The sequence below is a fragment of the Sceloporus undulatus genome, chromosome 3 (assembly GCF_019175285.1).
Source record: "Sceloporus undulatus isolate JIND9_A2432 ecotype Alabama chromosome 3, SceUnd_v1.1, whole genome shotgun sequence".
In the NCBI taxonomy this organism is placed as follows: domain Eukaryota; kingdom Metazoa; phylum Chordata; class Lepidosauria; order Squamata; family Phrynosomatidae; genus Sceloporus; species Sceloporus undulatus.
Genome location: NC_056524.1, coordinates 187,296,247 through 187,308,970, shown reverse-complemented (window position 1 = coordinate 187,308,970; position 12,724 = coordinate 187,296,247).

Below are 12,724 nucleotides of genomic sequence, written 5' to 3'. Positions count from 1 at the left end.
GTGTTGTGGTTTGAGTGCTGGACTATGAGTCTGGATACCAGGGATTAAATCCCCACTGAGCCATGAAAACCCACTGAGTGACCCTGAGCAAGTCACATTCTCTCAGCCACAGAGGAAGGCAAGGACAAATCTGCTCTGAACAAATCTTGGCAAGAAAGCCCCATGACAGGTTGGCCATAGAAAACCCCACAATTGGTAGCAGTATGGTGAAATAAGGTGCCCTGGTGGTGCAGTGGTTAAATGCCTGTAGTGCAGCCACTCACTCACAGTTCAATACTAGCTCAGGGGCTCAAGCTCGACTCAGGCTTGCATCCTTCCAAGTTCACTAAAATGAATACCCAGATTGCTGGGGGCAATTAGCTTATACTTTGTAAGGGGAGTGCTTAAGTGCACTGATAAGCAGTATAGAAATGTACAGTGCGCCCGCACCATACGCGGGCACACTATACGTGGTTTCCAGTTTACACGGAAGCTGTGCGCCGATAGAAGCAATGCCATGCACACACACCCCATTGTTTCCAATGGGGCATGAACATAAGCGGATTTCCCATTATGCGGGGGAATCCAAAAGCAATTGCTATTGCTACTGCTATAAAAGGTGCAGCCCTCACATACAGGGTTGGAAATCCCTCAGTGGCTATATTAAATGGCAGAACATCAGAGTGGCAAATTGCACCACTCTGCACTGAGAGGGTCCATGTTACTGCAACTTCTGTTTGTGCTTCTCCCTCCTTATCAAAGCTGCCCACCTCTCTGTGAGCAAGCAGGATTGGGCTGGCACTTTTCCCACACTGAGACAGTGGCAGAAGACACACAGTGGGAGATTACGGCAAAGCTAAGGGTAAGCAGATGTAATTCTCACACCATAAGCAGAGGGAGAACCTGAACTAATACTACATATCCGCTTGCTCAAAGAACAAGCCAAAGAGGGACTAGCTTTATACAGAAGAGGCATGGGAACACATGGGCAGAAGGACTTACCTGTTATAATTTATAGTGAAGCAATAGAATTTAATTCAGTTTATAGATGTGATATTTCACCAGCTTCTTTCATAACAATTGCTCTTCTGGATCAAGCTTTGTAGTGCACTGATCTGTAACAAAACTGCTTTTGGAAACTTAACGGCCATGTATCTCCCACTGTTTGGCCACATCATCTGCTACAAAGGCAGAATATCTTCAAACACACATTCATCTGTTTTAGCTGACAGCTGTTGATATACCTGTCCTTCTAATTCCTTCACAGGTACTCATGAGCTGCTTTTAGACAGTGATTCATGCTTAGATGGAGGTTATATGTATAGTAGCATATACTCAGATAGGGAGCTGAGGGATTTTATCAAGATAGTCCATGGAGATCTGATTAGTTTCCCCTATAACTGGGGCAACTTGCTGCTTTTTAATAGATCAGCTGTCAGTCATGAATGCTGCTAAAACTACTTTGAGTTATAAAATTATTCAAATTAAAGATAAGACGTGATTCTGCTATGGTAATTTGGGCACAAAGAATCCTTAGACGGATTTCTCATGTCTACACAGTTGCCTGCCATCACTGCCATAGGTAATCTTTACAATTTGCATAGCGCATTAGAGTATTTGTTAGCCTTAAAGGTGCTGGCTTGATTCTTCTCTGCTTCCTTTTCATTTGTTTTAAATTCTTCTCTCCTGTAGCAACCTTATAACCAAAGTGAGTATATTAGATTCTGCAGACCACCATCCCCTCCAGCTGCCCCAACTGGGACAGTCCTCTTCATCTCATGCTTTTAGATGTTCAAGTTTCTTTCTTCAACTTTCCCATTTTCCCCTTGACTTATTTTAGTTGTGGCAAACTGAGTTCAAAGTGCAGTAGCAGTTTACACTCAATTAACTCAGTGGGTGGAGTAAGGAAAGGAATGGAACGGAAAGGAAAGGGGAGCCTTGCATTTCTCAGTAGGCTTGGGCAAAAGCAAACTTCTGAAGCTGTATTAGCTTATGCATTTTCTCATTTACAAATTTGCCACCAAAATCATTGATGTGGCTTGTCCATGCATCCCAGTTTTCATCTGCAAAATGTTGGAAGGCATGGATGACATGCAGCCTCCAAGATTGAAAACCTCCATTTTAATTTGTGTGTGTGTGTGTGTGTGTGTGCAAAAAAGCTCTATGCCCCTAAAAGGGATGCATTGTAGGAGTAATGTTGCCATGCCCCTCTGTAGCTGTTTTAGACCTAGAAGAGATGGCTTTTTAAAATCAGGAAATAAACCAGATCCCTACTTCCAGCTGACTTCTTGGTTTTAAAATAGTCCTGTTCTAGCCTTATAGTTGCGGGGATAAGAGGTAAAATTGTTCCCCTAGGGGTATGGAAGCAAAATTTAGGAGAAACATTTAAAAAAAGATCATGGAGGTTGTGATGCAACCCTTGAAGCTCCTGTGGGGAGTTAATACAGGCCCTTGGTACATACTTTCCCTATCTTACAACAATCCTGAAAAGTAATTACTATTATTCCTCAGATATCAGATGACTAGTTGAAACGGACAGGCACTGGCTTTCCCAAGGTACTACAGTATATTCTTAGAATTTGGAAAGTTTCTTTTTAAGAGCTAATTGTTCAGGGATCTTGTTGGAGAGTCTGAAGTGAGACGTCACTAGAGAGGTGTGGGGAGTGCAGACCACATCAGGTGACATCCTAAGGTGGGGGGGGTGCTCCCAAATATCTGCCTTTTGGCTGAAATGGGCTGTGACATTTGCCTGTGTCTCTTTAAAACACTGGAGCTCAGAGGAACAGATGGTGCGAGTGGGGTGACCAGTGGTGGCGAACCTATGGCACGCGTGGTTGTAGTTGGGGCCTTCACATGGTGCAAACATGGGATTCTGAAGCTGCATGTGGCTTTCAGGCCACACTTGGCCCATTCCTGTCTTGCAGGAAGGGATGGCAAGCCCTTTAAAAGTAATTTTAAAAAGTGGAAAAAACTTTACATATTATATTCAAAAACTAGAAAACATTACTCGATTGTGTATTCCTGCATGGCAGGAGGTTAGAATAGATGGCCCTTGTAGTTTCTTCCAGCTCTACGATTCTATGATTTACTACATTTACCACTGTAAATATTACCATTGATACCTAAAACAAACATGTTACAGTAATTGTTTCTTGTAACTTTCAACCTCTAAACTCTTGAATCCTGTACATATTCATTTGCAAGCATGTGTCTGTGTGCTCAGTGGAACTTGCTGCAAGGAAATAATGTGCAGTAAGATTCTTATTATTAGCTAATACTGTACATATGATTAAGCAAGACAAGACGTTGCTTTAATAATGTTTAGGATCTGTAGCACCCCTTTTTAATTTAATTGTGTGTTCCCTTCATAATGTAATCATATTCTGTATTAAATGGGTTTTACAGAATAGGTTGTCATGAGGACACTGTGAAGCATCTTTATCATGCACTTACCTGATCTGGCACTTGCCCAAAAGACAATGGGGAGGACAAAGATTATGAAGACTTTGTCCAGATATGAGTGGTCCTATTTCTTCAAGTGTTATTTCCTATAAATACTGGACATTTGTTGGGCATTGCCTGGGTTGATGTTGATGGTTTTGCTTATGATTTGAATGAAAGAAAAAACTGCATGACATCAAGTTTCATGCAAAATGAACCAAACCACCAATCTCCCTCCAAAAGGTGAAGCTTGCTGATAGGTATGAAACTTGTAAGAAAATATTCAGAATTTTAACCTATGCATATACAGTACAGTATATTATGTCTGTTGAAAATATGTTCATAGATGTGCATCCTAAAGTGAAAAGTGCAAAAAATACAGTGTTTGTTCACGAGGTTTGCAAAGTAGCTGTAAGACTGGGTCCCAAACCTTCATTTATAGTGTCCATGTTGCTCCCATTAGATAATGCATAAGTTTTGTGACTCTGATCAAGTATGTGGATTTGCATATTTCACCAAATAGTTTAAATTGTAGTACATTTTCTGTTACCAAACTATCAAGACAACCATTTCTCATTAAAAAAAAGCTGTGTAGTAAAGTTTAAGTCCTAGCAAAGTCTATGTGGAAAACAGATGATACTTGTCAAACTGCTAATAGTCTGACCAAGTATTGACAAATAAGCAATTTCTGGTCCTAAGTTGTATGGACTGCCCATCCTCAAACCAAAATTTCTTTTAATACCAAGATTTAGGTTGATCAATTGAGCTATTTTATAATTATAAACAGAACCTATTTCCCATTCCTCAGTACTAGCTGCAATGCTAGTATTTTCAACAAAAGCTGATAATGTTATATCATGCATCTATAGCAAGCTACCCCTTGTATCTTTTAGTGCAGAATACAGCCCATTCTCCAACATGTGGCATCAGATAATGAATGAGACAATCAAACCTTTATAAACAAAAATTATATTTTTGTTGAAGGAAGAACCACCTAACAAGCTCACACTTTCTGTTACAAGACTAAGACTATGCTGTTTGAAGTAATGTTATGCATCCAATTTAACTGTGGGGTATTACACTTTCTGTGCTAGTAGTGATACTTTGTAACCAGCCGTGTTGATCATCTAGATATGAACTTATTCTGCAAAAAAAGTGCAAATACCCTTTTAAATAAACAGAAAGTGAAAAGTTTGGTCATATTTTTAAATTAATGCTAACTCACTTTGTCATTCTGTATATCAACATCAACATTTTTTTTAAAAAGGCAATAGTTGCTTGTCTTCAGAGGCTGTTGATGCCATCTACAGACAAGCAGCCACCTTTACAACTTTGTCTTGTAAAAGATTAATTTCTAAATAATATTTAAAGAACTTAATTACAGCATTATTTTGTTGGTATGAATGAAAAATACAGAATTGTTAAGATGCGTTTGAGCAAGATTAGGCAGTCAAAGGGATCCAATATGTGACAAAAAAAAACCCTGCATGATGCATGTAGTACAGCAGTAGACAATTAGTACAGACAATGTATGTGGTAGTAGACAATCAGACAATATCTTAGTTTGGCACTAGTGTGTTAAAACAAAATGTAGAAGGCTAATAAAGTGGATACTTGCAGAAGGGATGCACTTTGTTTGGATTCCTTTGGTTACCAGTGTAATTCCTTTTAGACAGTACAGTCAGCCCTTCTTATACGCAGATTTTTTTATACACGGAATCAAGCATACACAGTTTGAAAGTGTTCAAAAAAGTATAAATTTCAAATATCAAACCTTGATTTTCCATTTTTATAAGGGATACCATTTTGCTATGTCATTACAGTATATTTAATGGGACTTGAGCATCTACGGACTTTGTTATCCACGGGGGATCTTGGACCCAAACCCCAGCGTATAACAAGGGCCCACTGTATGCCCTGCTATAGGTATGCTCTTGCTGCCACTGTGGAAAGATAAGAAGGGTGAGCCACCACAAGATGGACAGAAGGAAGGGGTAAATAAGGGAATCTTATAGATCAAATGACCACAAAATGAAATTCTTCAGCCATATGGACTACGAGGGAAATTATAAATACATGAACTTTAAACCCTCCTGATAAATAAATTCAATCTCCTATTGTCCTTAAAAATGTTCATCATGTCTGCTACCATCTTTGTATCTCCTTCTCAACTGGAAAAAAAGATTTTGAGGAATAAATAACCAAGGGAGATAGACTACCACACGCAATTTCGGGCAATGGGAAGTCAGTCCGAACGAAATCATGGGGTTTCACGTTACTGCGTGAGAGATGATCACATGCAATTTCAGGCAAAGGCAAGCTATTTTCGGGCAATAGGAATTCAGTTCGAACGCAATCTGAATTCACGTAAATTCACTAAATTAGCAAATTCACGTGAATGTGTTCTGACTCCTTTCTTTTCATTCGAAATTAAGAGAAATTCCTCCTGTGTGATAAACTCCTTAGTCTGCTACCACATTGCAGAATGAATGCAGTTTGACACTGCTTTAACTGTCATGGCTCCATCCTATGGAATACTGGGATTTGTAGTATGATGTGGCACCAGATCTCTCTGACAGAGAAGGCTAAATGTCTCACAAAATCCCAGGATTCCATAGGATGGAGCCATGACACCAACCTATTAAAACTGTCTTGGCCCCATAAAGACAGGCCAAAAATAAAGCTGCTTTGGGTCACTCTGGAGGTATGCTGTCTGTATGGGGCCAAAGTGCTTTATTTCTGCAGTGCAGACGCAGCCTTAAACAAACGTAATTTGCCTCATTTGAATTTACTTCCAAATATTACAAACTTGGTATACATTTGGAGAACTTGCCAATTTGGGATGTTCATCATAGTGCAAAACAGATGAGTTTTGCATGCTTCTATTATTAAAAATGGCACAGAAAGGGGGAAAGTACATTAAATAAAATATACTTACATATTAGGTACTGTACTGTATAAATAAGTGATACAGTACTACAGAATCTTTATACGAATAAAGCATTGCATTTTGAAGCCTCTAATTAAATTCTAGTGTTCAATGTAACTTCAAAAGCATATACTCAAAAACAAGCACACTGTACCTTCAATAAATACCTTCAATACAAATTCCAATGTACCTTCAAAAACCTATAATTAATAAGAAGCATTTAGAGGTGATTTGTATACTATCATATTATCAGAAACTGAAAAATGCACATTTCTGGCAAAATGTTACACAAACCTTTATTCATAAAAGTATGTATGTGCATGAACTCCGCAATCCAAATTAATACATAATAAATAGTGCAGATACTCCCAATAGTACTACAATTTCCCAGTTCTGGAATAGGATATATTATGGCAGTGGGAAGTGCAGAGGTTTCAACATATTCTTTGTAGACATGTGGTTACATTTTTATGTATTTTATTATACAAAATGGAGAGATAAAATTTATGTATAAAATTTAACCTCCTCTTTGCCTTGAATTAATTTAGCTCTATCATGCATTTCCCCCCGACTTCAATAATTTCCTTTCTGTGATTGGAAAAGATGTGTCCTCTGTCCACTGTGATGACTTTGACTGTCTCCGTGTGAGGAAGAATGTGGATTTTAAGGTCAGAAAGCTTATAGAAGTAAATCCTATTTTCCTCTTTCAGGAAAAAAAGCAGTGGTTCCAGAGGGAGTACAGAATTCTGTGTTAATTTTTAATGGGGAAATTTTCCCCATGAATACAATGAAATAAAAACAGTGTTTGTCAGGAATGTCTCTTCTCCGATTCAGTAATTCCCCTCCTGCAATTCCACACCCCCTTTATAATGTGGGATCTCCATAAATAATTTGCACCCCTACCCTTTCTCAGCTTTTACAGGTGAGATAAATTTTGATGATGCAGTCAAGGATCATAAGCCTAAGTTACAAATGACTAATCCTAGGAATGCTGATTGGACTACTCATTAGGAAGTCACGACACAGTAAGCCTGCAAGTGATGGGTCATGTGGTTCATATGACATTTTGCATCTCTTAACGTGTTTTACCCTAGATTTGGGTATGGGTTCTATAATCAGGTAATCAAGTTCCTTTTAACTTGAGGTGAGCATACCCAAACATCTGGAAGCTCTGATTTTTAGACTCAAAGAGCTGTGCTTGCCATTGCCCCATTGGTTTCAGCAGGGCTTGTACTGGCTTAGTGGTTGGAGGATTATACTGTCTGGGAGGTTTGCCAGATTAATTTGGCCAGCTGCCTGTTGTTCAATCTGGAGCCACTGAAGCTCTTGGTTTCTCTGGGACCCTGCTGCCAGATATTCCATATGGGATGCCCAGAAATATAGCCTAACATTAGGGAGATTTAGTTCTCCCATGTCTCGGTGGGCCTATACATTTTTAATGACAATTCTTGTTTTTTGCCTACCAAATGAACCTTGAAAAGGTCTTGTGGAGCTTATTAAAGTGTGAGGTTTTAAATTCTCCCAAACAGTTGTAGTTGATATAAGAGACTAGGAAGAATATTTATTTTAGGAGGCAGTATTCTTTCTGTAACTGCTACAGAGATTCATCCACCTATCCAGATGATCCTTAACATTTGGTGGCATCAGGTTTGTGTTCAGTTCTTGAATGGCCTCATTAACGTCTTAAAACCCAAATAAGGATATGTAATGGCTTAAGTTGTTTGGTCAGAGATGTGATACCCTGAAAACAATAAAGTGAAACAGCCTTTTCAATACACACCACAGTTCTAGGATTTTATCACATGGGAGGGATCCCATGCAAAAACGGGATTTAAAGTGACACCCCCACCCTGCAAAAGCGGATTTATTATCAGACGACGTCCAGGTTAACCCAACATTAACCTGGACAGAAAGTAGAAAAGACACACAAAAGCGCAGTTGATTTTCAGACGACGTCACTGTTAAGGTGTATTAATACAACATTAACCCAGCTAGAAAGTCAACAAAACACAATTCTTTTCACTTCCGGAAAATCTTGAAAGTAAAAAGAATTGTGTTTTGTTGACTTTCTAGCCAGTTTAATGTTGTGTTAACCCCGATGTGTCTGAAAATCAATTGCACTTTTGTGTGTCTTCTTAGGTTTTCTGGGGGGTTTTAAATCCCATTTCTGCATGGGATGCCTCCGGTGTGATAAACTTCCTACACACACAACCTGGTTGATTTGTTATTTATAACACAGTGAGCACAATCCAGCAAAGGGAACCAACTATATGACCTGTGATAGTGTGATTATGGCGCTTTCCAGACCGGCCGCCGGCCTGGATCCATGCTAGGGTTGCCTCGGGGCATCCTTTACAGATGCCCCGCAACCCTAGCATGTACCTACGGCGTGATAATGGCGGCGCCCTGTATACACGGGCACTGCCATTATGACGTCATGGCCGTGCTGCAGCCAAACAACACGGTGCGGGCATGACATGCTCGCACCGCTGCAGGGTGCTTGTGACACCCTTTCAGCTCCTTTTCGCCGTGTGTATTGCTGGCGCAACCTTTACATATCTACACCAGTGATATGGAAAAGAAAGGGGTCGAGTGGCCCATTTCTCTCTTTCTCTGCAGCTGTCTGGGTGTCCTTGTGGCATGAAGCTCCAGGACACCCCTTTCCAAGCTGAGGGGAAGTGGCATTTTGCCGCTTCCCAGAGGCCTGGAGAAGTGGCAGATTGGGGCCTCTGGGGCTGCCGCTGCGGTTGCCCAGGCCCCGATCTGGCAGGGAAAGGGGTGGGTGCAGGACACCTCAAAGGGGTGGTCTGTATCCTGCCATAGTGATTCAAATGCTCAACTAAGGTCCAAAACACACTGCAGAAATAATCCAGTTTGAGACTGTTTTGATTTCTGTAATGCACTCTACATACCTTTGTGCTTGGTCTGGAAACTTCAATTAGTACAGAATATGGCAGCCAGTCCTTCCTGGATCTTCGTTCGCAAAGCAAAGCCAGAGAGAGAGAGAGATGTTTTGAATGTAGGACTCCAGGCTAGTGTTCAGATTCCCATTCAGTCATGGAAACCCACTGAGTGACTTTGCACAAGCCACACTCTCTCAGCCTCACAGGAAGACAATGAAAAACTCTTTCTGAACAAATATTGTTATGAAAATCCTGTGATAGATGCACCTTCGGGTCACCATAAATCGGAACAACTTAAAGGCACATCTCAAGTGATGAATCTACTTTAAACAGGAACAAGTCTGAATCCAGGTGGCCTTTGGCCTTCCAGATGTTTTTGCCTATAACTCCTTCAGTGCTTTACCATTGGCCATGCAGGGTTGGATGGATGGGAATTATAAACCAAAACATCTGGAAGGTCCACTTCTAACTATGATGAAAACTATGTTAAAATGACAATGAAAAGTGGTATATGTACAGAAATTATTTCTTGAATGATAATTAAAAAGTGAGGCATCTGTACAATTCATTACGGTTCACTTCTCAGGCAGTAAAGCATCTGGAAAGCTGAAACTGGGTGTATATATTAGTCTCATTCAAAAAAGCTGAATCACCCGGCGATTCAAAAAAGCTGAAATCTCTATAAATGGGGAAATAGTGGTATACCTGCAGAACACAATGTAACTCCATGCCACACGTGAAAGTGGAAATATGAATCACAGCGAGCTCATTATAAACAGTAGTACAAAATCTGGACATGCAAGACTTAAGTGTCTAAAACATGCCATCTAGAACATTTAGTTTACTTTGTAAGAGCTGTTGTAGTGTGACTTGTCATTTCTGACTTGCTGCAACCCTATCATGCAACTTTCATGGTAGAATTTGTTTGGGGAGGATCGCCCTTGTCTTCCTCTGAGGCTGAGAGTGTGTGACTTGCCCAAGGTCATCCATGGCTGAGTGGGGATTTGAACCCTTATCTCCCAGTGTCTTAGTCCAACATTCAAAGCATAACACCATGCTGGTTTGCCAAAAGTGGAAAACAATTTAAAGGCATGCAACAAAAATGTATGTTCTATGTGCAGGTGTGAATGTGTGTGTATGTTGTTGTTAACTTCCTTCGAGTCAACTTCGGGCCATGATGACTCCATGAATGAGAGACCTCCAAAGTCACCCTGTCCTCAACCACTCTGCTCTGCTCCTGCAGACTCATGGTCATGGCTTCTCAGATTGAAATGAAGACAATTATACATCTCTATAAATTGCCAGCTATAAACCGCAGATTGAGTTTATCTCCCTCTTTTCTCATTGCCCTCCAGTTTGCCAAGTATTACTGTATAGGCTTCTCTAGTGAGTCCTTTCTTCTCATGATATATGTAATTATATATAACTGTCACTTTTGTAAGTTGTTAATTGTACTGTGTGTTTAGACTGTAAGCCACTTTGGGTCCCAATTTTGGGGGAAAAGCAGGGTACAAATAAATATAAATATAATAATAATATATTATATAAATATATACATATTATATTTAATAATTTATATAATAATTATATAACATATAATATATTATTATATAATATATTATTATTATCTTCATTTGTACAAATAATATATATATATTTATTTTATATATAATACATTATATAATATATATTATGTAATGTATTGTAAGTATTATTATATTATTATTATTAACCTTTATTTATAAAGCGCTGTAAGTTTACACAGCGCTGTACATCAATTTTTTAGTCAGACGGTTCCCTGCCCTCAGGCTTACAATCTAAAAGACACGACACAAAAGGAGAAGGGAGTGGTGGTGGGGAATAGGATCAGGTCCAGCAGATCTTTTCCACCTCCGAGGCCTGGACCAAGGCAGATGGACTGGAGGAAGGGCTTGGCTTCTTGATGGATGATTAGAAGGAGGCTTCCTGGGTTGGAGAGGGGCTCACCTCTGGGAATGCTTCTCTAAACAATATAGTCTTTAATTCAGTTTTAAAACTGGGCAGAGAAGTGATGAGGTGTGCATGTGGGGGAAGAAGGTTCCAGGAGTAAGGGGCAGCAAGCGAGAAGGGACGAATTCGGGAGGGGGCAGTGGTAGTCCTACATTGTGACAGGAGACCCTGACTACCAGAGCGGAGGGTGCGAGTAGGAATGTAAGGAGAAAGAAGGTCAGATAAGTAAGGAGGGGCCAACCCATGGAGGGCTTTGAAAGTCAGTAACAAAAGCTTGTACCGGATGCGAAAGGGGAAGGGGAGCCAATGAAGGGAGGATAAAAGAGGAGAAACATGGTCAAAGCGGCGAGCGGATGTGACAATACGGGCAGCTGAATACTGGACAGATATTAAAGGATGGAGGTGTGAAAGAGGAAGCCCTGTTAGAAGGAGGTTACAATAATCTAGTCGCGAAACCACTAGGGCATGGACTAGAGTCTTGGCAGTAGAGATTGAGAGGAATGGACGGATCTTGGCAATGTTGTGGAGAAAGAATCTACAGGTCTTTGCGGTGGCCTGGATCTGGGGAATAAATGACAGGGAAGAGTCAAAAATGAAGCCAAGACTGCGGGCTTGATGAACCGGTTGAATAGAAGTGTCGTCGACAGAAACAGAAAAGGAATAATGAAGGGTGGGTTTAGGTGGAAAGACGAGAAGCTCAGTCTTAGACATGTTGAGCTTCAAGCGCCGAAGCCGCATCCACTGAGAGATGGCAGTCAGACAAGAAGAAACTTGCTGTTCAAGCCCCGTCGAAAGGTCAGGGGTGGAGAGATACAGCTGAGTGTCGTCGGCATACAAATGATAGGAGAAACCAAAAGAACTGATGAGTTTACCTAGAGACAGTGTGTATAGAGAGAACAGAAGTGGACCCAAGACAGAGCCCTGGGGAACTCCAACAGATAGCGGAACAGAGGATGAAGTCTGACCACCCGTGACCACTGCAAAAGATCTATCTGACAAGTAAGATTTAAACCAGTCGAGAGCAGAGTCGGCGAACCCAAGGTCAGAAAGTAAATCGACCAGGAGACAGTGATCAACAGTGTCAAAGGCTGCAGACAAATCGAGAAGAATGAGAATAGAGTAGAGGCCGTTTGCCTTGGCCCGCAAGAGATCATTTGAGATCTTGGTGAGGGCTGTCTCTGTAGAGTGCCGTGGGCGGAAGCCAGATTGGAAGGGGTCTAGGATGGAGTTGGCTTCAAGAAACTTAATACAGCGAGAATAAACGACCCGTTCTAGGACCTTAGAAAGAAAAGGAAGAAGAGAAATTGGACGATAGCTAGACAAAGAAGAGGGGTCGAGAGAGGGTTTCTTCAGAATTGGGGAAACGAGAGCATGTTTGAAGTCAGAAGGGAAGGAACCCAAAGAGAGAGAGAGATTAAAGATATAGAGGAGCGAGGGCAGAAGAGAAGGGGCTATAGAGATTAGGAGACGGGAGGGAATAGGA